This window comes from Pan paniscus, chromosome 3 (genome assembly GCF_029289425.2).
Source record: "Pan paniscus chromosome 3, NHGRI_mPanPan1-v2.0_pri, whole genome shotgun sequence".
NCBI lineage: Eukaryota > Metazoa > Chordata > Mammalia > Primates > Hominidae > Pan > Pan paniscus.
This window is the reverse complement of record NC_073252.2, coordinates 154,143,218-154,169,733: the sequence shown is the minus strand read 5'-3', so window position 1 is coordinate 154,169,733 and position 26,516 is coordinate 154,143,218. Positions and strand designations below refer to the sequence as shown.

The following is a 26,516-nucleotide window of genomic DNA, read 5'->3' as shown; positions in this document are numbered from 1 at the left end:
TAATTAGAAAAAACTATTCTAAAATTCATATGGAACCAAAAATGAGCCTGAATAGCCAAAGCTACCCTCAGCAAAAAGATCAAAGCCAGAGGCATTACATTACATTACATTACATTACATTACCTGACTTCAAATTATACTGCAAGGCTAGAGTAACCAAAACAGCATGATACTGGTATGAAAAAACACACATAGATCAATGCAACAGAATAGAAAACCCAGAAACAAAGCCACACACATACAACCAACTGATCTTCAACAAAGTCAACAAAAATAGATAGTGAAAGGCCATCTTATTCAATAAATGGTGCTAGGAAAACTGGCTAGCCATATGCAGAAGAATGAAACTGGATCCCTATCTCTCACCATACACAAAAACTAAATCAAGATGGATTAAAGATTTAAATATAAGACCTCATAGTAAAAATGTTAGAAAAAAAGCTTGGAAAAACTATTTTGGACATTGGCCTAGGCAAATAATTCATTAAGAAGACCCCAAAAACAAATGCAACAAAACAAAAATAGACAAATAGGACTTAATTCAACTAAAGAGTTTCTTCAAAGCAAAAGAAATAATCAACAGAATAAACAGACAACCTACAGAATGAGAGAAATGATCTGCAAACTAACAATCCAACAAAGGGCTAATATCTAGAATCTTTAAGGAACTTAAGCAAATCAACAAGAAATAAGCAAATAGCCCCATTAAAAAGTAGGCAAAGGACATGAACAAACACATTTCAAAAGGAGACATATAAGTGGCTGAGAAACATATTAAAAAATGCTCCACATCACTAATCATCAGAGAAATGCATATCAAAACCACAATAGATACCATCCATATCAGTCAGAATGGCTATTATTATAAAGTCACAAAAGTAGCAGATGTTGGCAAGGATGCACAGAAAAGTGAACTCTTACACACTGTTGGTGGTAATTTAAATTAGTTCAACTCTTACAGAAAACAATATGAGGATTTCTCAGGGAACTAGATATAGAACTACCATTTGACCCAACAATCCGGCTACTCTCTACCCAAAGAAATAGAAATTGTTTTATCAAAGGACACATGCACTTATATATTTATTGCAGCACTGTTCATAATAGCAAAGTCATAAAATCAACTTAAATGTCCGTAAATGGTGGACTGGATAAAGCAAGTGTAATGGAATACTACGCAGCCATAAAAGAATGAACTCATGTCCTTTGCAGCAACATAGATGAAGATGGAGGCCATTATCCTAAACAAAGTAACTCAGAAACCAAAAGTCCAACTCCATATATTCTCAAGTATAAGCAATAGCTAAATAATGGGTACATACGGACATAAAGATCACACTGGGGACGCCAAAACTGGAGTAAGCAGGGCAAGGGTTAAAAAATTACTTACTGGGGCTGGACACTGTGGCTCAAGCCTGTAATCCTAGCACTTTGGGAGGCTGAGGCAGGTGGATCATCTGAGATCAGGAGTTCAAGACCACCCTGGCCAACATGGTGAAACCCTGTCTCTACTAAAAACACAAAAAATTAGCCAGGCATGGTGGCATGCACCTGTAATCCCAGCTACTTGGGAGGCTGAGGCAGGAGAATCGCTTGAACCCAAGAGGCGGAGGTTGCAGTGAGCCAAGACTGTGCTGCTGCGCTCTAGCCAAGGGGACAGAATGAGACTCTGTCTCAAAAGAAAAACAGAAAGTGCTTATTGGGTGCAGTGTTCACTATTTGGGTGATGGGTTTACAAAAAGCCCAAAACTCAACATTATGCAATATACCCACATAACAAACTTACACATGTACCTCTGAATCTAAAATAAAATAAAATAACAATAATAAATAAAGTGTATACAGTTTATAGGTAGTGGGCAGTTTGACATTATGTAAAGAATACAGAGGAGCATGATTTTAAAAGTCTCCTTTGTTTTAACCAAGTATTTTCACTCCTATAAACTTAGAGTCATATTTTGAGATGTAGAGAGATTTATGCATTAAAATGTTATTAGCACATAATATAAAACATAATTGTCCAAAAATAGAAGAATTTTATGAAGTATGATAATCCATAGAGTCCATATAACCTCATAATTTAAAATTATAATCATAATAGTAATCACTATTGACTAAAAATAGCCAATATTCACTGCACGTTTCTTAAATGCCAGCTATCATTTTCATACACCTATTTATGTAGTGGTATATATGTCTTAGAGGTAGACTGTATTAAAAGGTGTTATTTCTGGCTTGATTATGGGAAATTTTCATTATCTCTTTTGTATTCTTGTGTTTTTAAGTTTTTCTATAGTAAACTTTTTGTTTAATGATCATGAAAGAAATATAAAAATGAAAGGAACTAGAATGTTTTCATTATATGCTGACTGACTAGGGTCTGACTGAGCCTCTCTCATAGAGAGATGCTAAATCAACCTATGAATTCTATATATTCTACTGTAGCAAAAAAAAACCACAAAGGCCAACTTTTCGTTATCTCTCCTTCCTTACCTTCAAGTCAAATATCACATTTTTAGAATTTTAAAATGCTTGCTCTATTTGTATTTTAAAAAGAAGGGAGTGGCTTTTGGAGCATATTTGGACTCTGCATGGTTTCCTGGTAATGAAGAGATGGTATTCTGTAAACTCGATTATTTGTCTTTCACACTCTACTGAGAACTATGCTCCGTGCTGTGATATGAGGTTGAATAAATGAGTTCTCTTAGGAAGAAAGAGGAGTGAATATTCCATCTTCTATGTTATCCTCTCAGTGTTTATTGCTTCAGACAGACTACAGAACAAATGTCCCACATTCCGTTGGTCTCCAAAGAAAGAGATCCAGCCCCAAACTGTCTAAAAAATTTACTTGAAAATCAGTTCAAGAAAAGACAAACAAGCCAACAAAGTTAAATATAGGCAATAGAAAATTACAAAATTATATCTGGCTATGTTTTCTATTCAGTTCTGATGTGCTAAATCATATTATTCAATACCATTTAAAAATATTTATAGAGTGAGTACATATTTTATCCATATTCCTTCTATCCCAGTTTTAGGCAAGAACAACCAAAGTTTTACTCCAGAAAAATAAGCTTCTAAGCTCATAAACCTAAAGGGACTTGGTCCTGTCTTCAGGGAATTTAAGTGAGCCAATTGATGGTAGAAATGAAAACAAGTTCTTCCAATGCTGTATAGCAAAGTTACCTCTTTGTATGAAGGTTAGACTTGATGACTTTGAAAAGACTCTCATCTTCATGCTTCCAGGAATCTATGATTTGGTAAGTCTTGGTCTTCTTTCTATCTCATTCTGTTTCCTTCCATGTGGTTTGTAATCCATTTGGAAATACAGAACCAGGGTCTAAAATGGTCAGCATTGACAATAGCACCTTTTAAAAAGTAATGAAACTATGTACTAAACCAAATGATTCCTTAGTATGTCTTCTGTTAATTAAGATTTCTTTTTTTTGAACAAAGCACTTTGTAGTTTTAACTATAGCTCACTTTCATGTGATCATATTGGGTTTAATTAGTTCCAAGTGAGAACAAAGAGGACCTATCTAGGATAATCACACTGAACTTAATTTAGAATCCAAGTGCCAAAATATTGCATATTAGAAATTTTATATGTACAATTAATAGCCTACTCAGCGACACAGCAATATATAATCTAATTCAATACAAAGCACACTCTTGGGTAATCAGACATTGGTGTTTTAAATGACTTGTTTGTTATGATGTTTCTTCACTTGCATTTTAAGTATTAATCACCAGAGTTTATAAAATAAACATAGAAAAGAGGGCAACTCCTTTGGTGAAGCTACTTCAAAAGTGGGAAAGGGAGGAAAATTAGGTCATTCTGCATTCTGCCTATAATTGCATTTTTCACTACTGCCTTAATTAGAACTGTTGAATCATTTTAGTTACTGCACATTCCTTCTCAACACGATTAGTTTATATTACTATGAGCAAACTCATTATCACCTTCTTTAACTTTGCTTTAAATTTATTGGTTTAATTATCTGAATTTGCAATAGCAAATGTACAACTTCAGGGCATCTAGTTTCATGTTTCAATTTTCTAAAACACACTCTTAGAATGTAGGGAGATAACTTAGATACTTTTTCTGAAATGAGTGAAGTTATGTGGCATTATTTTGCTTCAAATGATTACAAAAAGGAAGGATCACTGAAAGAAATTTTTTGAGTTAAACATTGTTAATGATCAAGAGATGATGAATAGAAACATTTATTTGTATTTTTTCTTTATATTTGTAACACACCAAACTAGATTAGTATTTCTACTGCATTTATTATGTACAGATGTGCACAGTTTTATGCAAATAATACAATGAAGAAAAGTGAAAAAACTGGAAAGGTTTAGACAAGAACAACTAATCAGTGGAACTCTACTCATTATTCTGCTTTAAGGTCAACTTCAATCCAGAAAAGAAAATACTGAAAAGGGAGAGGAAATAAATACAATAAAGTAATTCAAATAATGTCATTGGTCACTTTGGGGTTACTAAATCATTCCATACTCCAATTAGTTTCCTTATTCCCCTTTCTAATCAATCTACAGTTCCTACTTGGGCTACCACATCATAATTTCGCCCACCTTAGGTTATTTTGCAGCTCTTGGAATTCAGATAAATGGAATCACAGAGTATACTGAGAAGAGAAATTTTAAGTTTCAATTTCTGTTTTTTGCCTGGAAACAGCTCCTCAAACTAAGGGGTTAGTCTGTGTTTCCTCAGACTGAGGGGTCAATGTGACCATGCAAAGACCAACATTAAACTTTCTGGGAGCTATGTCCGGAGATATTTTGTCAAGAATAATTATTAATGGGGAAGTCACAAATTTCCTTTCACCTGTTTAAGCAGGATCAACATGCAATAAAAACAATACCATCACCTAAATTCCCCAAGTATTTAAGTCCATAGTGAGATATGACTACAGGTTTTAAGTAATCAGGCACCTCCAAATGTCTCTAATTTCTAGTTTTACTATGGATTAATTCATTTGACACTAGAGTTCTTATATAAAATAAGATCTGTCAATGCACTTCCAAATCACATTAGACACAAGATATGCTGTTTTCCATAAATGGATACATTTGAAAATTGAGAATACAATATTTAAGAATTAATTTTTCCTAGCATTGTAAGATACATTGGATTATGTTTATTTATCAAACACTCTATTAGAAGACAAGATTCATCAGAGCCACTGAATCTTAGTGGCTCTTAGCAAACAGTCACCTTAATTTTGAGTCTGTGTTTTCTTCATTTCAGTTTTCTGAGAACCACCTTTTCCCATGGACTTTAGCCTACTGAGGAAAATAAATATATAGAAGTTATAATGTATGTAAATAAATGCTTATATGTAGGTCCCCACAGACTGCAATGGAGTTTGAGAGGATGAGGCAATAAGAATGCCCATGGGAGAAATAGTGGTTATACACACAGAAGACAACATGTGATCTAACTCTTGTTACAAGATTTTAAATGTGCAGAAAAGCTAGAAGGATTTTCTAAGAAGAGGAAATAATGTTCACCAAAGAACATAACTTTTTATAAGGCTATTGCAGGATATAATTTAGAAATGATGAAAAATGCAGCTGGAGTAGATGATAGGGATGAGTGTGGGGTCTTGTATGTTACACTGAGCAAAGCGATTTAATTCTTTGAAGTTTTTTTTCAAACAAGATAGTAGAATCATCACAGTAACATTTCAAAAGGTTGATGTATTCTCTTTTGCTGCCTGATATGATCTGGCTCTTTGTCCCTACACAAATCTCATCTTGAATTGTAATTCAAATTGTAATCCCCACATGTTAGGTGAGGGACCTCAAAGGAGAAGATTGGATCATGGAGGTGGTTCTCCCATGCTATTCTTATGATAGTGAGTGAGTTCTCACAAGATCTGATGGTTTTGTAAGGGGCTTTTCCCCAATTTGCTCTGCACTTCTCTCTCCTGCCACCATGTGAGGAAGAACATATTTGCTTCTCCTTCCACCATGATTGTAAATTTTCTGAGGCCTCCCCAGCCATATGGAACTGTGAGTCAATTTAACCTCTTTTCTTTATAAATAACCCAGTCTCAGGTACTTCTTCAAAGCAGTGTGAGAACAGACTAATACACTGCCCTAACAAATTACCACAAATTCAGTGGTTTGGGCCACACAGATTAATTTTTAAAATTTTGTTTAATTTTATTTTATTTTAAGTTCCAGGATACATGTGCAGGACATGCAGGTTTGTTACATAGGTAAATGTGTGACATGGTGGTTTGCTGCACCTATCAACCCATCACCTAGGTATTAAATCCCACATGGATTGGCTATTTATTCTAACCTCTCCCTCCCCCAGCACTTCCCACCCTGACAGGCCCCAGTATGTGTTGTTCATTCCTTCTTTATTAAGGGGTACTGGGAGAACTGACTAGCCATATGCAAAAAAAAAAAAAAAAAAAAAAAATTGACACCGGACTCCTCCCTTACACTTTATACAAAAATTAACTCAAGATGGATTAAAGACTTAATTGTAAAACCCAAAACTATAAAAATCTTAGAAGAAAGAAAATCTAGGCAATACCATTCAGGACATAGGCATGCACAAAGATTTCATGACAAAAACATCCAAAGCAACTGCAACAAAAGCAAACATTGACAAATGAGATCTAAGTAAACTAAAGAGCTTCTGCACAGCAAAGAAACTATCATCAGAGTGAACAGACAACCTACAGAATGGAAGGAAATTTTTGCAATCTATCCATTTGACAAAGGTCTAATATCCAGAATCTACAAGGAACTTAAACAAATTTACAAGAAAAAGTCCCAAAACCCCATTAAAAAGTGGGCAAAAGACATGAAGAGACATTTCTCAAAAGAAGACATTTATGTAGCCAACAAACATGAAAAAAGCTCAATATCACTGAGAAATGCAAATCAAAATCACATTGAGATAACTTCTCATACCAGTCAGAATGGCAGTTATCAAAAAGTCAAGAAACAACAGATGCCAGTGAAGCTAGGCATCTAGGAATACTTTTACACTGTTGGTGGGAATGTAGTTAGTTCAGCCATTGTGGAAGACAGTGTGCTGATTCCTCAAAGACCTAGAGGAAGAAATACCATTTGACCCAGCAATCTCATTACTGGTTATATACCCAAAGGAATATAAATCCTTCTATTATAAAGATACATGTATGTGTATGATCATTGCAGCAGCATTCACCATAGCAAAGACATGGAATCAACCCAAATGCCCATCAATGACAGACTGGATAAAGAAAATGTGGTACATATACACCATGGAATACTAAGCAGCCATAAAAAGTAATGCAATCATGTCCTTTGCAGGGACATAGATGGAGTTGGAAGCAATTATCCTCAGCAACCTAATGCAGGAACAGAAAAACAAACACTGCATGTTCTCACTTTTAAGTGGGAGCTGAACAATAGTCCATTCTCATGCTGCTGTGAAGAAATAGCTGAGACTGGGTAATTTATAAAGAAAAGAGGTTTAATTAATTCACAGTTCTGCATGGCTTGGGAGGGCTCAGGAAACTTACAATCATGGCGGAAGGCAACTCCTCACAGGGCAGCAGGAGAGAGGAGTGCCAGCTAAGGAAATGCCAGACACTTATAAAACCATCAGATCTCATGATACTCACTCATGATCATGAGAACAGCACTGGGGAAACTGCCCCCATGATTCAATTACCTACATCAGGTCCTGCCCTTGACATGGGGGGATTACAATTCAAGAAGAGATTTTGAGTGGGGACACAGTCAAACCATATCAGGTAAATAAGCAGTAGTTTTACTAATTTATAAGCAAATGACACAGTAGTTTTACTAATTTAATGAGCAAATGGCACATCAATAAGCTGTTGATGTGTGCTTTTCAATGTGCATGATTTTGATTTGAGGTAGGCTGAGCATGTTATCCTAAGAGTTCATAGTGGAGGAACAGTTGCCTGACTTCCAGATTGCCTCCCAGTTCCTTCTTTCAAGCGCTCATGAGGCCTCTCTGCACTCCCTGCCCTTGGATTCCTTCAGATACTTCTATACCTACTATACCTACTGATAAATTTGCCTTAGATAAAAGTTTGCTTGAGTGATTTTATATTACTTAAAATGGAAAGCAACTTGACAAAGATGACATGCATGCACATATAGCTTAGTTTGTTACTTTAAAAAATTAATATTTTATACCACATTTCTCACTTGTTGTGGCTTTTGATTTATTAAAGTTGATTTCTTAGCTCCATCATTAAAATTTTATATTTTTTAGAGAAGGTGTGAGTGGCTAACACATGAAATATAGCACAGAAACTTGATGAAAACTGAAAACTGTTAATTAGATTTTTCTGTATATAAGTCATTAATGATCTTAGCCAGGAAATTTCATCTGTGTGGCTCATGCACTAGGCAGATTACTCAGAGGAAAGTTGGGGAGATAGGAATGTGGAGGCATCTTGGATAGACTTTTCTTTCAAAATGCACATCTGAGATATGAAGGACAAGGATCAGATGGTGGTTAGAGGGTGAAGCCAAGGGAGGAGAAAAAATAATTTTTCAGGAAGGGAGTGGCTTGTATATTTAAAGAATTAGTAGAAAAAATGACAAGAAAAATGATGAGTTAAATTTATAAAATAAGTTGGCATACGTATTGAGGTGTGCAACAAATACAGACAGAGCAAGAAAATAAGAAAATATGGTATAGAACTTCTGCTTATTACCAAGGTGGAGTAACAGGGACTGAATCTACCCTACCACCTGAAACAAACAAATAACAAACAAAACATATAGAACAAACAAAACATATAGAACAATAGCTTTCAAGGTACTGGATATCAAGCAATGAAATAAAATGTTCCTTGAGGGCCAGGTGCGATAGCTCACACCTGTAATCCCAGCACTTTGGGAGGCCAAGTTGGGTGTATCACTTGAGGTCAGCAGTTTGAGACCAGTGTGGGCAACATGGCGAAACCCCATCTCTACTAAAAACACAAAAAAATTTATCCGGGCGTGATGATGCATGTCTGTAATCCCAGCTATGTGGGCGGCTGAGGCATGAGAATTGCTTGAACCTGGGAGGTGGAGGTTGCATTGAGCTGAGATTGTACCACTGCACTCCAGCCTGGGCAACAGAGTGAGACTCTCTCTCTCAAAAAAAAAAAAAAAAAAAAAAGAAAGAAAAAATTCCCTGAGAAATGAAGTAAGCTCCATAATTGACAAAATTGATTCCTTGAGAGGATTTCAGGTCACAATGCATGAGAAAATAAGTCAATCAGACCCTAGAAGACTCACTGAACTGATGAGATATCTCTGAAGGTACAGGGACACCAAGATGGGCTAGAGTTCACAGTACTAACTTCACAGGGAGAAAACCCTAGAGATCTTCAGAGGGCCCCCATTACGTAGTACACAGTACTGTGTGGCACGCAGTACTGATCAGCACATGCATGCATGTGAGGTAACTCTCCAAAACTGTGGAAAGAATCACTTAAAATGCTTACGTGCCCACTGATCACACAGAACTCTAAATAGTGCCTGCTCTGAGCAGCAAGAGAAGAAAAACTCTCAATAGTACGTTGGGTAGCATACTTAGGAAGTTGTTACTTTAATGGAAATAATTGGCCCTAGAGTGATCACTGATCTCAATTCACCCAATAAATTTTAGAAAAAAGACCTAAAAGAATCAAATTGTTTCCAAATAAGTCAGCAAAATCCCAGACCAAAGTTCAAAAATACCTATAGAAATATAAAAATATTAACACTCAAAAAGGTAAAATTCACAATGTCTGGCATCTTAAAGATTATTAGGCAGGCAAACAAATGAACAAGAAATCACATGCTATAATGAGAAGAATAATCAGTTGAAACTGATCCAGAATTGACAGATATAAAATTTAAAAAGATACTAAAATTATTAACATAACTGCATTTCATCTGTTCAAAAATGTTAAGTACAAACATGGACTATATTAAAAAGATCCAAATCAAACATCTAGAGATTAAAATTATAATATCTAATATGAAAAAATGCACTAGATAAATAACATCAGTATGATGTCGTGTTTAGCTTGATATAGATACAGATGGTTACTCATAAAAATACTTTTAAATATACACAAGCTGGTTCTTATAGATTAGATTGTATACCTTTCTAACAAATATAATTCATATGTTGTAGACTTAACCCCAATGTGACTGTATATGGAGGCAGAACCCCAAAAAATGTAATAAAAGTTAAGGGAGGTCATAAATATAGGGCTCTAATCCAATAAAATTAGTGTCTTATAAGAAGAGGAAGAGTCACCAGAAATCTTTCCCCCTCTACATATGCAGAGGAAAGGCCATGTGAAGGCAAAATGAGAAGGTGCTTCTCTGCAAAACCAAGGGAGAGAGGCCTCAGAAGAAATCAACCCTAATGGTACGGTGAACCTCAAATATCTGAGAGAGGTCTCGGTTAATTTAGAAAGTTTATTTTGCCAAGGTTGAGGACATGCATTTGTGACACAGGGTCAGGAGATCCTGATGACATGTGCCCAAGGTGGTCAGAGCACAGCCTGGTTTTATACATTTTAGGGAGATGTGAGACATCAATCAACATATGTAAGATGAATATTGGTTCGGTATGGAAAGGTGGGACAACTGGAAGCAAAGGCAGGACAATTCCAAGCAGGGAGGAGGCTTCCAGGTCACATGTAGGTGAGAGACAAACCACTGCATTGAGTTTCTGATCAGCCTTTCCAAAGGAGGCAACCAGATATGCATTTATCTCAGTGAGCAGAGGGGTGACTTTGAATAGAATGGGAAGCATGTTTGCCCTAAGCAGTTCCCAGCTTGACTTTTCCCGTTAGCTTAGTGACTTGGGGGCCCTAAGATTTATTTTCTTTTCATAGTACCTTGATCTGGGACATCTGGCTCATAGAGTTGTGAGGAAAAAAATGTCATTTTGTAAGCCAGCCAGACAGTCTGTGATATCTTTTACAGTCCCAATAGACTAATATGCTAGGATATACACATATATTTTCTTATTCTGTCATTTGAGTTGGCCTGGAAGCATGGTCACCCCAGTAGCAATGAACACTCCTAGTACCCAGATCTTGGTTTCTAATACCATTTTCTAATAAAAGGAATCAGTGTTCCCTGGATAAATGACTATTTATACAATTGGGATAGTAAATATGCAATATGAGCCACAAAGTATACAGTGCGTATAAAAACAAAAACAATATTGGTAACATGTCAAAGGGACAGAAGACCCAACTGACAGAACTACCAATGGCCAAAGCAGGGAACAATTTGAGCAACAAAATTAACAGAGTAGTGTTGGATTATAACCCGAAGTATAAAATAACTATGTAAGAATCCACATGAAAGAAATGGAAGGAAGGAAAAAAAGAAGGAAGGAAGGAAAATAAGAAAGAAGGAAGGAAGGGAGGGAGAGAGAGAGGGAGAAGAGAGGAGAGGAGAGGAGAGGAGAGGAGGAAAGAAAATGAAGAGAGGAAGGAAAACATAAATTTTCTATGCGAAAGAATCCCACATGATTTATGTAGACACTCTAGCCTCAAGGAGATGATACATAATGCCTCATTTCTTACATATGGGGTTCACATAGTGACATGCTTCCAAAGAGTATAATATGGAAAACAGGAAAAGAATGTTTTTATGGTGAAGAAAACTGACAAACACTACCTTAGCCAGGTTTTCAAGGTGTGCACCAACAGTGATGACTCACATTGATAGTATGCACTCTTGATATGATATAATGAGACTGAGATATTACCTTTCTTTTCTCACTCTTGAAACACATAACCTGAGTTTAACCATGAGAAAAATATAATAGAACTCTAAATTGTGGGACATTCAACAAAATACCTAAGTATATTTCAACAAAATATCAAGGTCATCAAAAACAAGAAAAGTCTGAAAAACTATCACAGCCAAGAGATGCCTAAGGAGATATACTGCGTAAATATAATGTAACAACCTTGATGACATTCTGGAACATAAAAAAGTAAAAATTAAAGAACTTGGAATAAAGTGCTACTTTAGGTAATAATAATATATCAATATTGGTTCATTAATTGTAACACATGAACCATAATGAAGATATTAAAACAGAAAAAAAAACAGATGTGGAAGTATATGGAAAATTTCTGTACTATCTCCATGCTGTTTTCATGAGTAAACAAAAATAACAACCAACCATTGGATAGCCTTTATGGCAAATCCGGCAATGCAGATGAAAAGATTAGTGATCTTGCAGAAATGGAATAAAACCTCCCAAGATGAAACAAAGGAAAAGAAGAATACGAAAACTGAAACAGGCTTCAGTAAACTGTGGCACATTGAGTGGCTTAAAATACATTTGATTAAATCAGCTGAAGGAGAGAGTTGGGGTTGTTGATGTGGGTATACGTAAGAAACAAAATTGAAGAAATACTGGCTAAAAGTGTAAAACTACAGCCTATGGACTCAAGAAACTCAGCAAACTCTAAGCTCAAGAAACATGAAGAAAAGCACAAGGCATATCATAATCAAATTGCTTAAAACTATGGATGAAAAGAATATTTTAAAAACAGCCAAAGAAAAAATACACATTACATGCAAGTGAACAAAGATAACGATGACAGCAGATATTTTTTCATGCAAGTGAGAAGATAATAGAGTCACTTTTAAAAATTACTAGAAACACGAATTTCCTATTGTCACTGTAACAAATCATCACAAACTTAGTGGCTTGATACAATATGAATTTACTGTCTGACATTTCTGGGAATAAAAAGGCTAAAATTATTTCCACTGGGCTAAAATTAAGGCTTTGAAGGGGTTGTGTTCCTTCAGGAAGCTCTAGGGGAAAATCCTTTCCCTTACTTTTTCCTGCTTCAGGCCAACTGCATTCTTTGGCTCATGATTCCGCCATCTTCAAAATCATCACCTTCCTTCCTCTTGTATAACTTTTTCTGTCTTTTCATCTTTTCTCTTTCATCAGGGCACTTGTGATTACATTAGCTTCACGCAGAATATCAACATAATATCCCATCTCGAGTTCCTTAACTTATTCATAATATCTCCTCTTGAGCTTCTTAATTCAATCATCCAGAAAATTCCTTTTACCATGTATGTTATTTACAGGCCCCCAGAACCAGGACATGGACATCTTTGAGGGCCTATTATTCAGCTTACCATAATTGTCAACCTATAACTTTACATGCAACACAAATATATCAAAAACATTTCAAATAAAAACTATTTCATACATAAAAAATTCTGAAAGAATTCATCACAAGCAACTCACACAAGAAATAATAAAGTCATTCATGTAGAAAAAACTAATGCCTTACGGGATGTATGATTCCATTTGCCTAAAATTCTAGCAAAAGATTTTCAGGAATATATATGGCATATGTAGCAGAAATGACTCATGTTGATTAGCTATGCATTGGTTAAGAATATCAAGTTTATCAAATTCACAATAATATGTTCTGGGCTATTTGTTGCCTGTGTTTATAGACTCCCAGATATGTCATAAACAAAGGGAAATAGTAATTCTCATTATATTAGCATTCATATGGAAAAAAATGGGCTGGGTACAAATAGAGAAAATCATAGAATTCTATGAATACAGCAAAAAAAATTCTCAAAAAACAGATGGTACATTATAGCTTTGATGTTACAAATTGAAATAAGATTTTAAAATATAAATTTTTTATTTTATTTATATGAGTTTTTGAGGGCTGGGGGAGTGGGCAGTGGTTACAAAATGTCAAATGCTACTAAAAACCAACCAGATGATCTTGGGAAAGTGACTTGAGTTTCTCTTACCCAGTTACTTCTACCATAAAAATAAAGGAATATGGATTATATAACCTCATTATATAACCTAATAAGTTATTCCAACTCTGAGACTTTTTTCAAGTCCACTGGTAGGTAGCTTCAAGAGGCTCAATAGCTTAAAAATTTTATTCTGAAAATCTCTCGTTAAGAAAATGCATTGTATTAGCTCAAATGTTCTCAAACGCAATTTTTAAAACATCCCAGTCAGTACTGTGTATGTAGCTATATGTCTTCTTCACCCATTGCATGAAAAATCCATGACTTCCTGGAATAATAGCAGGAAAGAAAAGAATAGACTTATCTGCCTGAATGGTTGAGACACAGAAAAATCCTACCTTTACCATGCTTCTATTGCATTCTCTGGTCTCTGCGTCTTACATATAACAGCAATTGGAGTATGAATGAGTAGACATTTGGTAAGCCCAACAACTGTATTTTAAATGTATCATTTAAACTTATATTAGATAATTGCATATCACTCTTTCAAAACAGCAGTTACCTTTTTGCATTGGCATGCTTTTTGGATTAAATAAAAAAGTAAAATTCTGTCTACATGTTCACATGGCAGGTGCTCTATTAGCCAACACTAAGTACAAACACAGCTAAAATAAAATAGACAAAGCCAAAGGTGATTTTAAAAGAGATAATTGAAAATACTAGAATACTTGAGTTTTATGCAAACTTTAACTGCAAACAATCATACTGCCAAGAGATAGTATAATACATTTCATGCATGCTGAGAAAATGTTCTGCATATATAAATTATCTGTGTTCTTTCCCTGTAACACATGTTTCTGAGATTTTCAACAGAAAATAAAATACATAGGGATAAAGGATGCCTCCAAACCCTTCAATAAAGCCAAGAATCTCAAAATATATTTCAAATATGCTCATTTTCAGAAAACTAAAACCATATCCACTCAGAGTGGTTTGATGCAAATAGCAATTAAGGAAGAAAGTTATTAAAGGAAAAGTGATGACCCCAGTTTCATCTTAGTCAATGCAAATTAACATTTAAAAGCATAGATAAAACCATTCTATAAATTAGTAATGCCTTGTTAATCTTCATTGAAAAAAAATCTGACAATTAAGGGGGAAAATATATGGTAAATAGCTGGCAAGTTAACAGAAGCTATGCTAAATTCATTATTCGGTATTTTGCCCAACCTTGTTGAAGAGGACACTTGGTGGGGAAAAGATCATCAGCAAAACCAGCAGGGGATTCATTAAATGGGGATGGTTTATTCACAACCTTTCTCGTCAGTTATGTTCCACTGAATCTAATGGTAAACAGTGCAGAAGCCAAAGAGAACAGTTGAAGACAAGATCTCAAGCAAAATCATCATGCATTTTATTCATCTGATATTTACTGACACTGCTGTGTCTGGCTCTGATCTATACTCTCGCATTTTGTCCTGCTCAGCTTGAAATTCCCTTTGGACCACCCTGTCACTCCTATTCCACCTCAACCCCTCCGATTGCTCCTCTAAATCACCTGCTCTAACTTCTCCTGAGATTTTGTTTGTCCAAAGAGGCCTATTTTAGGCTTATCCAAATAACAGGCAGTGTCTATCAATCAATGAGTAGCCACCACATTTATAGGTGACTCCTTTGAGAAATCCCTAGGCGTAGTCAAATGTGAAACCAACTGAAATAAACTTTTTAGCCTCCTGTGTTGGTGCTGTCATTATTCATTATACATGCCTTTTTTTGCTTCTGTACCCAGACTGTGTAGCAAATGTGGAGATAACAGAGAGATATGGAATTCTCTCTTTTTTTCTTCACCTTCTTCTTCTTAAGCACTTATGGATACTGACAAAGCTTTAAAAATAATAAAGTCATGAGTAGTCATCAGCACAGTCCAGGTGATTAAGTGGAGTCATTAGTAAATTCTAAGCAACAGCAGCTAATTGTCTTAGGGTCTTAAAGATATTGACTATTAAAGCTTACTTACATCAGGAATGCTTTATTTTCTGTTATCGAGGATCTAAACCACAGGTGTTAAAAACAAGCAGACGTTTTTGGTAGGCAAAGAGTCCATTTGTAGACAATCCATTTTCCTCCTGCTGTACCAGAGCAACTGTTCCTGCTGCTGAGAGCTCCAGAAGAGCCGCGTGGTGGATGGAAGAGGGAGAGCAGAGGAAGACACAAAGGTACTACTTACCTTTATACCTTGGGAGAGGCGCAGTGTGGCCTTCAGAAAATACAGAGTCTCCTTCCTTTGGACCCAAAAGCTCAAAACAGAAAAAGAGGTAATAGTGAATAAAAGTGCTTACTGTTTCAATTCCTAAGAAGAAAGTTTCCTGATAAAATCTTAGGTGGAGAAGAGGATTAAACAGAGGAATCAAACAGTATTAGTGTTATGTGTTATGAACTGTGTCATGGGATTATGGGAAATCTATTATATATAAAAAGTCCGAACATCATTATCTTCTTTACACTTATAATATTTTTAAATAAAGGCATTATTCGATATCACAGGCATTGGCAGTTTTCTTTATTAAGTAAAAACCTAATTATCTTTTATTAAAAATAAATGAAATAAAGTTCCAGAAGAAAGTGGAAAAAATACATTTTTGGTATTTTCTGCTGTATTTTCTAAAAGATCAAGGCATAAGAAAACTTCCAAACTAGCAAATTATTCTCACCTTTCTTTTAAAAAAAATCTTAAAAAATTATACAAAAAGAAAAAAATAATTCATAAAGAATATATATCTACAAATCAAAGTCAAATATCTGTAAATTATTAAATATGTTATAAAATATCTATTACACAAAATGATATTGTTATTATAAGTGAAATTTTTAAAAATATCATTGATGGGAAATACTCAAGACAAGTTAAATGTGAAAAACAGGGCATGCAGGTGCATATATTTTATGAGCTCTATGAGGTATATATGAATATGCAGCACATTAACTGTATTCTTTGCAAATTTTGAATTAGGGATGTTATACATTTCAAAAATGTATAGCCAGGGGAAAATATTTAAAATCTGAGAAATTTTCTTACCTGAAAAAACAAAGAAAAAAATCTAAAAGTGTGATTCTCGCTGTGCAAACAATGTGTTAAATAAACTATTACCACCTACCTACTAATATGAAAGAAAAAACATCTTAAATTTAAGGCCCATCAGTTTTAACTGACAAAATAGTTATTATCTATGTCAAACTTTTTTTCAGATAAAACGGATGAGTCTTGTATTTAGTCATTGACCTATTCATAACGTAATGCCACAATATGATCAGATGAGAAGAAACCACATATATTTTCGAAGAAAAGAAACTTAAGAACTGTAGACAATGATGCCCAAAAACATAATTTGGTGGTTTACGTACTAAATAGACAAAATGCATGTATTTATGTGAAGCATGCAATAACTAACTTCATCAAAGAAAGTACTGTTGATTTTAGTTCTGAAGTGTCATTGCCATGACTACAGCTCCCTGGAGAACGAATTTAGCCTTTCTGTGAAAAGCAATATTTATTTTTAAACAAGTACTTCAGTGACACCTTCATCCTTGCGAATGTGTAACTCGATGATTTATGCATGAGACGGGAAAGATTGCAATCTCTTCAAGTCTTCTTAGTCCAAATGAAACAGAAATTTGAAGACATTTACCTTTCATTCTGAGTGATAACAGGTTCTCACATGTATTTTCAGATAATTGCCTCAATTTTTTCACTCAGTTTGGCAGAGAATTCCCCAATTCTCTGCACAGGAAAGAACTGAGATTATGCAAAACCAACACTGTTGCAGAGTTCTAAAATGAAGGGCAAGCAGATGAATAAAGCCAAGAAAACATCTAGGAGAGGCTCTTGGTTACTATGGAATTACAAGCAACTCCAGAAAAGCTTGTGTCAACATGGGTTTTTAAATGACCAAGGAGTGTTCTGAGAGGTTTTGCCATGAGAGCAAGTAAATACAAAAATTCATTTGGAAAATCTGAAGCACAGATGGCCACTGGTGTGTTGGCAAAATACAATTCCCAGTGCATCTCTGTGTCGGCACAGTAATTGTGTGTTTTAAGTTTATCTTTTTTATTGTTTATTTTTTTTCCTAAGCACAAAACAGATTTATGGCCCTAGTGAAATCTTTAAACATTTTTGGAATTAGAAAATCCACTGCAACTGAAATAAGGTGTGAACACTTCACTTCTAATTCTACTGTTGTATTACATGATCCACTGGCAAAAGATTTACCTGCTGTTGAGGTTTATTCTGCCCATTTCATCTTTCTTTCTCTATAGGTAACTGAGGTGAGAATCATGTGGGTTTTAGAGTCAAACCTACCTTTAGATTCCAGCTCGGTCACAGGCTCATGGTTTAACTATGGACAGAATGCTTAGCCTCTCTAAGCCTCAGGTTCTTCATCTAGAAAATGGTGTGTGTGTGTAGGGGGTAATACCATTTACCTATAGAATAGGACCTCTATGAGAATTAAATGAGATTACGTATGTAAAGTTTCTGACACTCAAGTCCTCAAATGTCAGTGGACCCTCACCCCTCACTTGACCTCTTCCTTCCTTCCTGGTTATAATCTGGGACTGGGCCTTTAGCATTTCCCACCATTTCTTCTCTTGAAGATTAGATAGAGATGAGAAACTAAGTAAGGATACAAGCTGTAGGATAGAAAAGAGAGAAATTACAATAAAGAAGAAACAAAACCTTCTATTCTGTAATTTTTTGTTTATTTGTTTGTTTTTCCAGATTGATTCTAACTCAGCTGTACTTCATTTCAACTGAATATTGAACTTGAAAAAATTCAGAATCAGAGACATGGAAACACATAGTCAGAGGAAAATAAAACAATTCAAGAGTAGAACTCTTTAAGAAAAAAATAAGTAAAACAGAAAAAATAAATAAATGAAGTAGGTTCCATTTAACAATATTACCCAAGTATTTTCCCCTCTTCATCACAAAGTACAACAGAACACCATTTGATCTTGTGAGAGAAGACACCGGGTTATCCAACCCCCCTCAAAATTCTTCCTATAGGTCAGTGTTCTGCCTGGCTACCCACAGAGAACATCAGACAAGTGCTCCATCTGTGTTTTTAGTCATGTTATAGTGGGAGAAACATTCCTCTGAGCTGTACTAATTAGAGAAGAAAATTATTCAGACTAAAAGAATACGTACCCCCTAAAGAAAATTCCTGCATTTATCCTGATGTCACTCACCATTCTCTAGCTGTCCCTGCATTACACCAGACATTGTTGGGTCCTTGAGTTGTCTTAGAAATTGTCTCAACTTACAAACAACTTTATGTGAGACTTGTCTGAGATTATTTATTCATGTGTCCAGTCAATCAAACATATCATTAAGCACCTATAGTAGTATATATCTGTTAAGGACCAAAGATATTATCATGAGCAAAACAGAAATTTTCCCTAACCTTGGGACTCTTAAAAAAGAAAGATACTCATTAAAGATTTATAAAATCACATGTAACTACAAACACTAATGGTGAGTGTGAAGGAAAAGAAATGGGTTCATTGTTTTGGATAAAAAGAAAACTTGCTATGATATGAGATATTGGAGAGATTATCTATGGAAGTGACAATTTTGTTGAGATTTAAGGATGTTAAATTGTAGTTCAGGAGAAAAGAAGTCACATGAATTTGGTGCCAGATGAGAAGTGAGAAAGAAAATATACAATGTGAGAAAGTGAATGAAGGCTGTGGGGGCTGGAGAGCATTGAGTGCGGAAAGGTCATAGAAGAAGGCTGGGGCCACATTATCCAGGGGCTTGTTAGACACAATGAGCATTTTGATCATCATATGCCAAAAGCTAGGAAGAGATCCTAGATTACTGCTTTCAAGTTAGGTTCTCCAGGGCAGAAAACCTGAGTTCAGTATAGAATTCTTGCATTGATTACCTGTATGAAATGAAGTTAGAAATTTCCTATTGTCAGAATTTCAAGTAAATCAACAAGCTGAAAAAATGAGCATAAGTTACCTGCAAATTATAAAGAAAGCAGTACTGAAGTATCAGAGACCCTTCCAAAGCTTATGAAAAGATTGCCAACTCTCCAGGACAGAGATTGTCAGTACTCACCATTATCCTTGTGCTTCTCTTCTTTTCTCAGCCACGCTTGTAGTTAGGCAGGGGCATGTGTCTCAGTTTTTGCTGGTAAAGATGTAAAGATAAATGATATAATCCATCTACAGGCTTTGTGATTTTAAAATGTCCCCTTCACCACCCCGTCCTTGATTTTCTACTCCAGGCCACTCTCTCCTGCCACAGCTGCTTTGGAAACCCACAGCCAGGATTCAGGATGGAGTGGAGCCATTAGATTACAATGTAAGTAAAAGGAAATATTTTGTTGTTGTTGTTAAGTCACTACTGTTTTGGAGACCATGGGGGTTGTTACTCATACAGCATAGAGCATTTGATCACTGCTGCATAATCAAACCACAAAATTTAGTGGCTTAAAAGCAATAAACATTTATGAGTTCAGTTTCTGCAGGTCAGGAATCTAAGCATGGTTTAGCTGGATGCCTCTGGCTCAGAGTCTCTCACAATCCAGTCAACTGTCAGCTAGAGCCTCAATCAAATCCACTAGAGGATAAACTGCTTCTGAAGTCACTCACAAGGTATTGGGAGGCCTGCAGGCTGCCAGAGATATCAGTTTCCTGCCATGTGGGTCTTTCCATAAAAAACAGCTCAAAACATGGCAGCTAATGTCTCTAAGAGAGAGAAAATAAACAGTACAGAAGTCATAGTATTTTTGTAACTTAATTTCAGTAGTGTTATCTTATCACTTTTGCCATATTCTGTTCACTAGAGATGAGTCAGTAGCTCCAGCCCACACTTAAACAGACGGGATTCTACAAGGGATTGAATACCACGAGATGAAAATTATTGAGTGCCTGCCATCCTAGAGGCTGCCTGCCACATGTAGTGCCCCCACCTACGTGTTCCCAAATAGCCTACACAAAGGGAAAACAGATAATTTAGAAACAAAGGAAATTGGAGCATATCAGAGTAAGAAATTGTAGGGTGCAAATTATGGCTTTTTTATGTCCTCTCTCGAAGCTTCTTGCATACCTCCTGCCAAGTAAATGTGGCTTGAAAAGAACCAACCAGAGAGTCTAGGTTGATGACTCTGAGCTGAAGAAACATGCATGCTCATTTCTATTCTGCGCCCAGAGCAGAGTGACCTGAATGCAGTACTGTAGAAGACGTCAGTAGGGTTATGGAAAGTAAAGTTTGAATTAGACATAAGATTGAAATTTCTTAGAAGCCTCACCTAATAATGTGGGACACCTAGATGTGGATGCCTGCATCCTGTTTAGCAAATTCTAAAGTAAAGGATGACTAGAATAGCTCAATATGACAGGGATGAGACAGGTTATGATGGGAGCCACTTATAACCCAGTGTGGTATGTCAAGAATCCATAAGTCTCACAAGGTCCAGCTGGAGGTGACAGATGATACATAGGATTTAGCCGTTGTGGTGGATAGACTCCAAGGGGACTCACAGTCATCCCAACCTTCTGGTACTCAAATCCTTATATAATCCCTTCCCTTTGAGAGTGGGTAAAACCTGTGATTTGTGTAACCAGTGAAAAAAGCCAAAGTTGATAGGATGTCACTCCTGTGATTATGTTACATCCTATAAGACTGTCTTGTGAACAGTCTGCACTAGAGACTCTCCTTGCTGGTTCTAGAAAGTAAGTGGCCATGTTGAGGAATTCCACTTAGGCAAGGAATGGCAAGTGGCCTCTAGGACCTGAGGGCAGCTGCCATCTGACAGCCAGTAAGAAGCTGAGGTTATAAGTGCTAAAGACACAAGGAAATGAATTCGGCCAACAACCTGAAAGAACTTGAAAACAGATTCTTCCTCAATTGAGCCTCTAGATAAGAATGTTGCCCTTCCTGTGCTTGGATTGCAGCATTTTGAGACTGAGCACAGAGCCCAATTGAGCCGTGCCCACACTCCTCACCCAAAGAAACTGTGAGATAATAAATGTGTGTTGTAGTTTGTGGCAAGGTGAATGCAGCAGTAGAAAACTACTACAACCATCTTGAAGGTGTTCTTTCCAAGAGCAAACCTCTTAGGATGAGGGATCTCCAAAAACTAGAAATGAAAGTCATGTACTGTCAATGGCAGAAAGGGTTGTTGGGGCAGCGGGAAAAATTGTTGTTAGTGCCAAGAACTGTGCAGGCAACAAACTATTAAAATCATATAGAATAGGGGAATGTTGTGAGCTGAAATGTGTTCTTAAAATTCATGTGCTGAAGCCTAACCCTCAGTACCTCAGAAGGTGCCTATATTTGGAGATAGGGCTCTTTTAAAAGTTGGCAGGGCGCGGTGGCTTACGCCTGTAATCCCAGCACTTTGGGAGGCCGAGGTGGGCAGATCACCAGGTCAGGAATTCGAGAACAGCCTGGCCAACATGGTGAAACCTCGTCTCTACCAAAAATACAAAAATTAGCTGGGCAGGGTGGCAGATGCCTGTAATCCCAGCTACCCAGGAGGCTGAGGCAGGAGAATCGCTTGAAACCGAAAGGCGGAGGTTGCAGTGAGTCGAGATCGTGCCACTGCACTCCAGCCTGGTGACAGAGCTAGACTCCATCTCAGAAAAAAAAAAAAAAAAAAGGTGGTCAGGGTTAATAAGGCTGGGTCCTAATCCAATATGACTGTTTCTTTTTGAGAAAAGAAAAGGTTGCCACACAGTGAGACAGCAGGGATGCATGTGCACAGAGAAAGGACTATGTGAGGGCACAGTGAGGAGGTGGCCATCTGCAAGCCTCAGAAGAAACCAAAACATTGACACCTTGATCTTGGTCTAGCCTCCGGAACTGTGAGAAATAAATTTCTGTTTTTTAAGCTACCTAGTTTGTGGTATTTTGTTATGGCAGTCTTAGCAAACGAATACAGGGGATATCTTTACAACACATATGAGTAACAAAATATTTAAACTCAGAATACAGATGGTCCCTGACTTATCATGGGTCAACTTACAATTTTTTGACATTAAGATGGTACTCTTACAACCATTCTGTTTTTCACCTTAAGTACAGTATTCAATAAATTACATGAAGTGTCCAATACTTTGTTACAAAATAGGCTTTCTGTTAGTTGACTTTGCCCAACTGTAAGCTAATGCAAGTATCTTTGTTTTTGCTGTTTATAACAGAATACCTGAAACTGGGTAATTTATAAAGAAAATTAATATCTTTCTTACTGTTATGGAGGCTGAGAATTCCAAGGTCAAGGGGCCACACCTGATGTAAGCCGTCTTGCTGATTGGGACTGTGAAGAGCCAGAGGTGGTGCAGGGCATCACAGGGTGAGAGGGCTGAGCACGCTAACATGCTAGCCCAGCACTCTCTTTCTCTCTTTTTATAGAGCCACTGGTTCCACTACATGATAATCCATTCACCCATTCATCTATTCATCTATTCATGAAGATAGAGTCCTTGTGATCCAATCATCTCTTAAAGGCCTCCCCTTTCAATATTGCCACATTGGGGATTAAGTTTTTAACAGATGAAATTTGAGGAACACATTGAAAACATACCAGTAAGTGTTCTGAATATGTTTAAAGCAGGTTAGGCTAAGCTATGATATTTGGCAGTTGAGGTGTATTAAATATATTTCCAACATATCATATTTCCAACTTATGAGTTTATTGGAATGTAACCTGATAATAAGTTGAGAAGCATAAGTACATGAAGAATTCCTAGAAATAATAAGAAAAAGATAATCCAACACAAAAATGTGCAAGGTAATTGAATAGTCAGCAATGTATAGATATTGCTAACATGAAAAGTTGCTTAAATCATAATTATTATCATAGAAATAAAAATTAAAACTATCCCCAAGAATGAAGAGAAAGATATTAACAATTAAGTGTTACTGGAGTAACTAGGTTATTCAAATATTGCTAATTAGAGTATAAATTGTTATTAACACTTTGAAAGTTTGACAGTGGTAACTGGAAAGTTTAGCATATGCATAACCCCTGACCCAGCAATTCCACTTCTGGGTAACATGTTACATGTGTGCTTCTAAAAACATATACTAGAATGATCATAGCAGCATTTATATAATGACTCCGCTGCTGTCTGAATGATTCTGTCTTCTCCAAAACACATGTGTTGAAATCCTTCCCCCCAGGGTGATGATATTAGAAGGTGGAGTTTGGGGAAGTGATTAGGTCATCAGGGCAGAGCCCGTATGAATAGGATTAGTACCCTTATGAAAGAGGCCCAAGAGAGCTCACTCACCCCTTTACCAAGTGAAGACATAGCAAGAAGGTGCCATCAACGAACCAGAAAGCAAGTCCTCACCAGACACTGAATCTGCTGGTGCCTTTATCTTGAATATTCCAGTCTCCACAACTGTGAGAAATAAATTTCTGTTGTTTATAAGCTACCCAGTTTATGGTGTTTTGTTATAGCAGCCCAAATGGACTAAGACAGGCTCCTAACTAGAAATTTTCATCTGTAATAAGAGAGTGAATAAATTGTATTAAAAATTCTGTATTCTGTAGAAATAATACAGCAATTATTGCTACATGCAACAACTTTTATGCATGTCACAAACAAAATTTGCAAAGAAAGACCGACACCAGCTTTATGACTACATTAAATACGTATTTGAGAAAGAACAAATTCTGTGGTTTTAGAAATCAAAATCAAATACCTTTTGGATATAGTGCACTATGCATAGGATGGGGCCTGAAGGCATTTTCTGTGCTGCTGGGAGTATTTTATACTCATACTTGATTTGTGCTTACACAGGTGTGTTCACTTTGTCAGCACACTTTGGTGTGTACTTATAAATTTACACACTTTTATGTCTATATGTTTTACTTCAATATCATGTATTTTTTAGAAGTAGAAACTCATTATACCATGTTCCAATAGGCTTTTGTATCTTTCCTGTTATATTGCTTTTTAAACAATGTTTGTGTCTAGAAAAATAAACAGACTTGATTATTTTCCACTACTACTCACTATACAAGTTTCAGGTTTGCTTCCTCCAGCAATTTCCCAGGGATTTTAATAATTCTAGACTATTTTTAGGTTCATTTCTTGGTTTTTATTGCTGATACTCTGCAGATAGTATGAACTTTGATCCTGGACCCAAAGCTGGCTTCATGGGCATGAGATCTGTTCAGTCTCAGAGGGCCCCACACTCAGAAAAGCTCCACGCTTAGTTTAATATTATGTTGTCCCCTTTTTGAGACTCTTGATAATTTTCATCTTTGAACTTGTGTCTTGTAAGTGAAGTCTGATGAGGCAATAATGCAGAGGAGATAGGCACAATATAGCTAGCTATCCACCTTCCTTGATGCCCTGTTCCCATATAATGCTCCATGAGTACACAAGTCCTGTGACTCTTGAGGTACGGGCGTTCAGCAAAACTCAAACAAGGAAAAAGCACATTACCTCTACCACTGATTAATCAGGAGCACTGACAGCCCCAAAAGCCCACCCATTCTGATCAAAGCAGAACTTGCATCAAACAGGAAAAAACACAATTGCATTCTAAGAAACACCATGACCAAAGAGCACTGTCATATCCTTTCTTACTTGTGTTAATTCCCTGTACTAACTAGTCAACCACTGACACTAAAAATGATGACACAGCAGGAAAGGGAAAGATAGAACTACCCATTGTTCCTCTTCATTTCAGTGCCTATTTAGTTGTCAGTATATGTAGGTAGAAATGTTGGTAGAATGTGCATGTATCAATAAGATAAATAAAAGCAGTTGAGTTAGTTTTATACAGTTTCCACCGTTCTTGTAGAATAAAACACATAGGCATATATGAGCTGTGAAACATGAATTGTGTAATTTCTGTGATTCATTATTCTAATACACATTCATATTTGCATTTAAAACTATCATTAGACACTATAAAAATTAAGGGTAAAATTCCAGCTAATTTAAAATTTTAGTGTGGGGTTTTTGTTTGTTTACTTAGAAAGACTTAAATAGTACCTAAAGTGTACCATAACACATCAATAGAGAGACTATGGAAGAAAGTAAAATTTTTTATTTTAGCACCATTACCAGTAGTGGTTTTTTTCTTGCTTTATGAACAAGAGGCCCTGCGCTTTTATTTTGCATTGGGCCTAGCAAATTATGTAGCCAGCCTTGCTTATATACCTGCTTGGTACATGTCTAGGATTCTTTTTCTCACAAATGGTGTATTTTTCCCACCCAAAGCATTAGACAAGTGACAAAGTTTTTATATATTTATCTGGGCCACAGAATAGAGTTTCTGTAATCCGTGAAGATAGTGAGTACCTAAATGTTTCTTGCTGTTAGCAGGAGCCTCTTACCTTGCTTCAGGGAGTATATCTGTTGCCAAGACTTCCATGAAAGGGTATATAATAGCACCCTGTGATAGCTGACTATTCATTTCTGGTGACTGGAAATTTCTGTTTGTTTCAATCTTAGCTGTAGTATTTATTTATTCTCCTTTATTTTGTCCCATAGCACATAAATTTTTAGTTAAAAGGGATTATACTAAATCAGATGTTTTTCTGCCATACCTCCAGAAGTCTTTGTCAACATTTTAAAATCATCAAATTCTTGTTATTTTATTATGCCCCCTAAAGTTGAAGATATGAGCTCACATATACGCTGTATCCACTTGTGCTGGACTTTATACCCACTGCTTCATGTTAAACTTTGGTAGCATTTACTCCTCTGTA

At 36.2% G+C, this 26,516-nt stretch overlaps 1 long non-coding RNA gene across 3 annotated transcripts in view; it reads right to left on the bottom strand.

The window, feature by feature from the left end:
- Positions 1 to 16,259, bottom strand: part of LOC117980099 (uncharacterized) — a 180,044-nt gene extending 163,785 nt beyond the window's left edge. For 2 of the 3 annotated variants that reach the window (XR_004671241.3, XR_004671242.3), the window contains exon 1: positions 15,791 to 15,977. This is a non-coding gene — a long non-coding RNA (uncharacterized LOC117980099). Of the gene's footprint in view, positions 1 to 15,790; positions 15,978 to 16,000 lie in introns of those variants that run through there. The other variant, XR_004671244.3, reaches the window with a different exon arrangement.
- Positions 16,260 to 26,516: the final 10,257 nt, after the last annotated feature.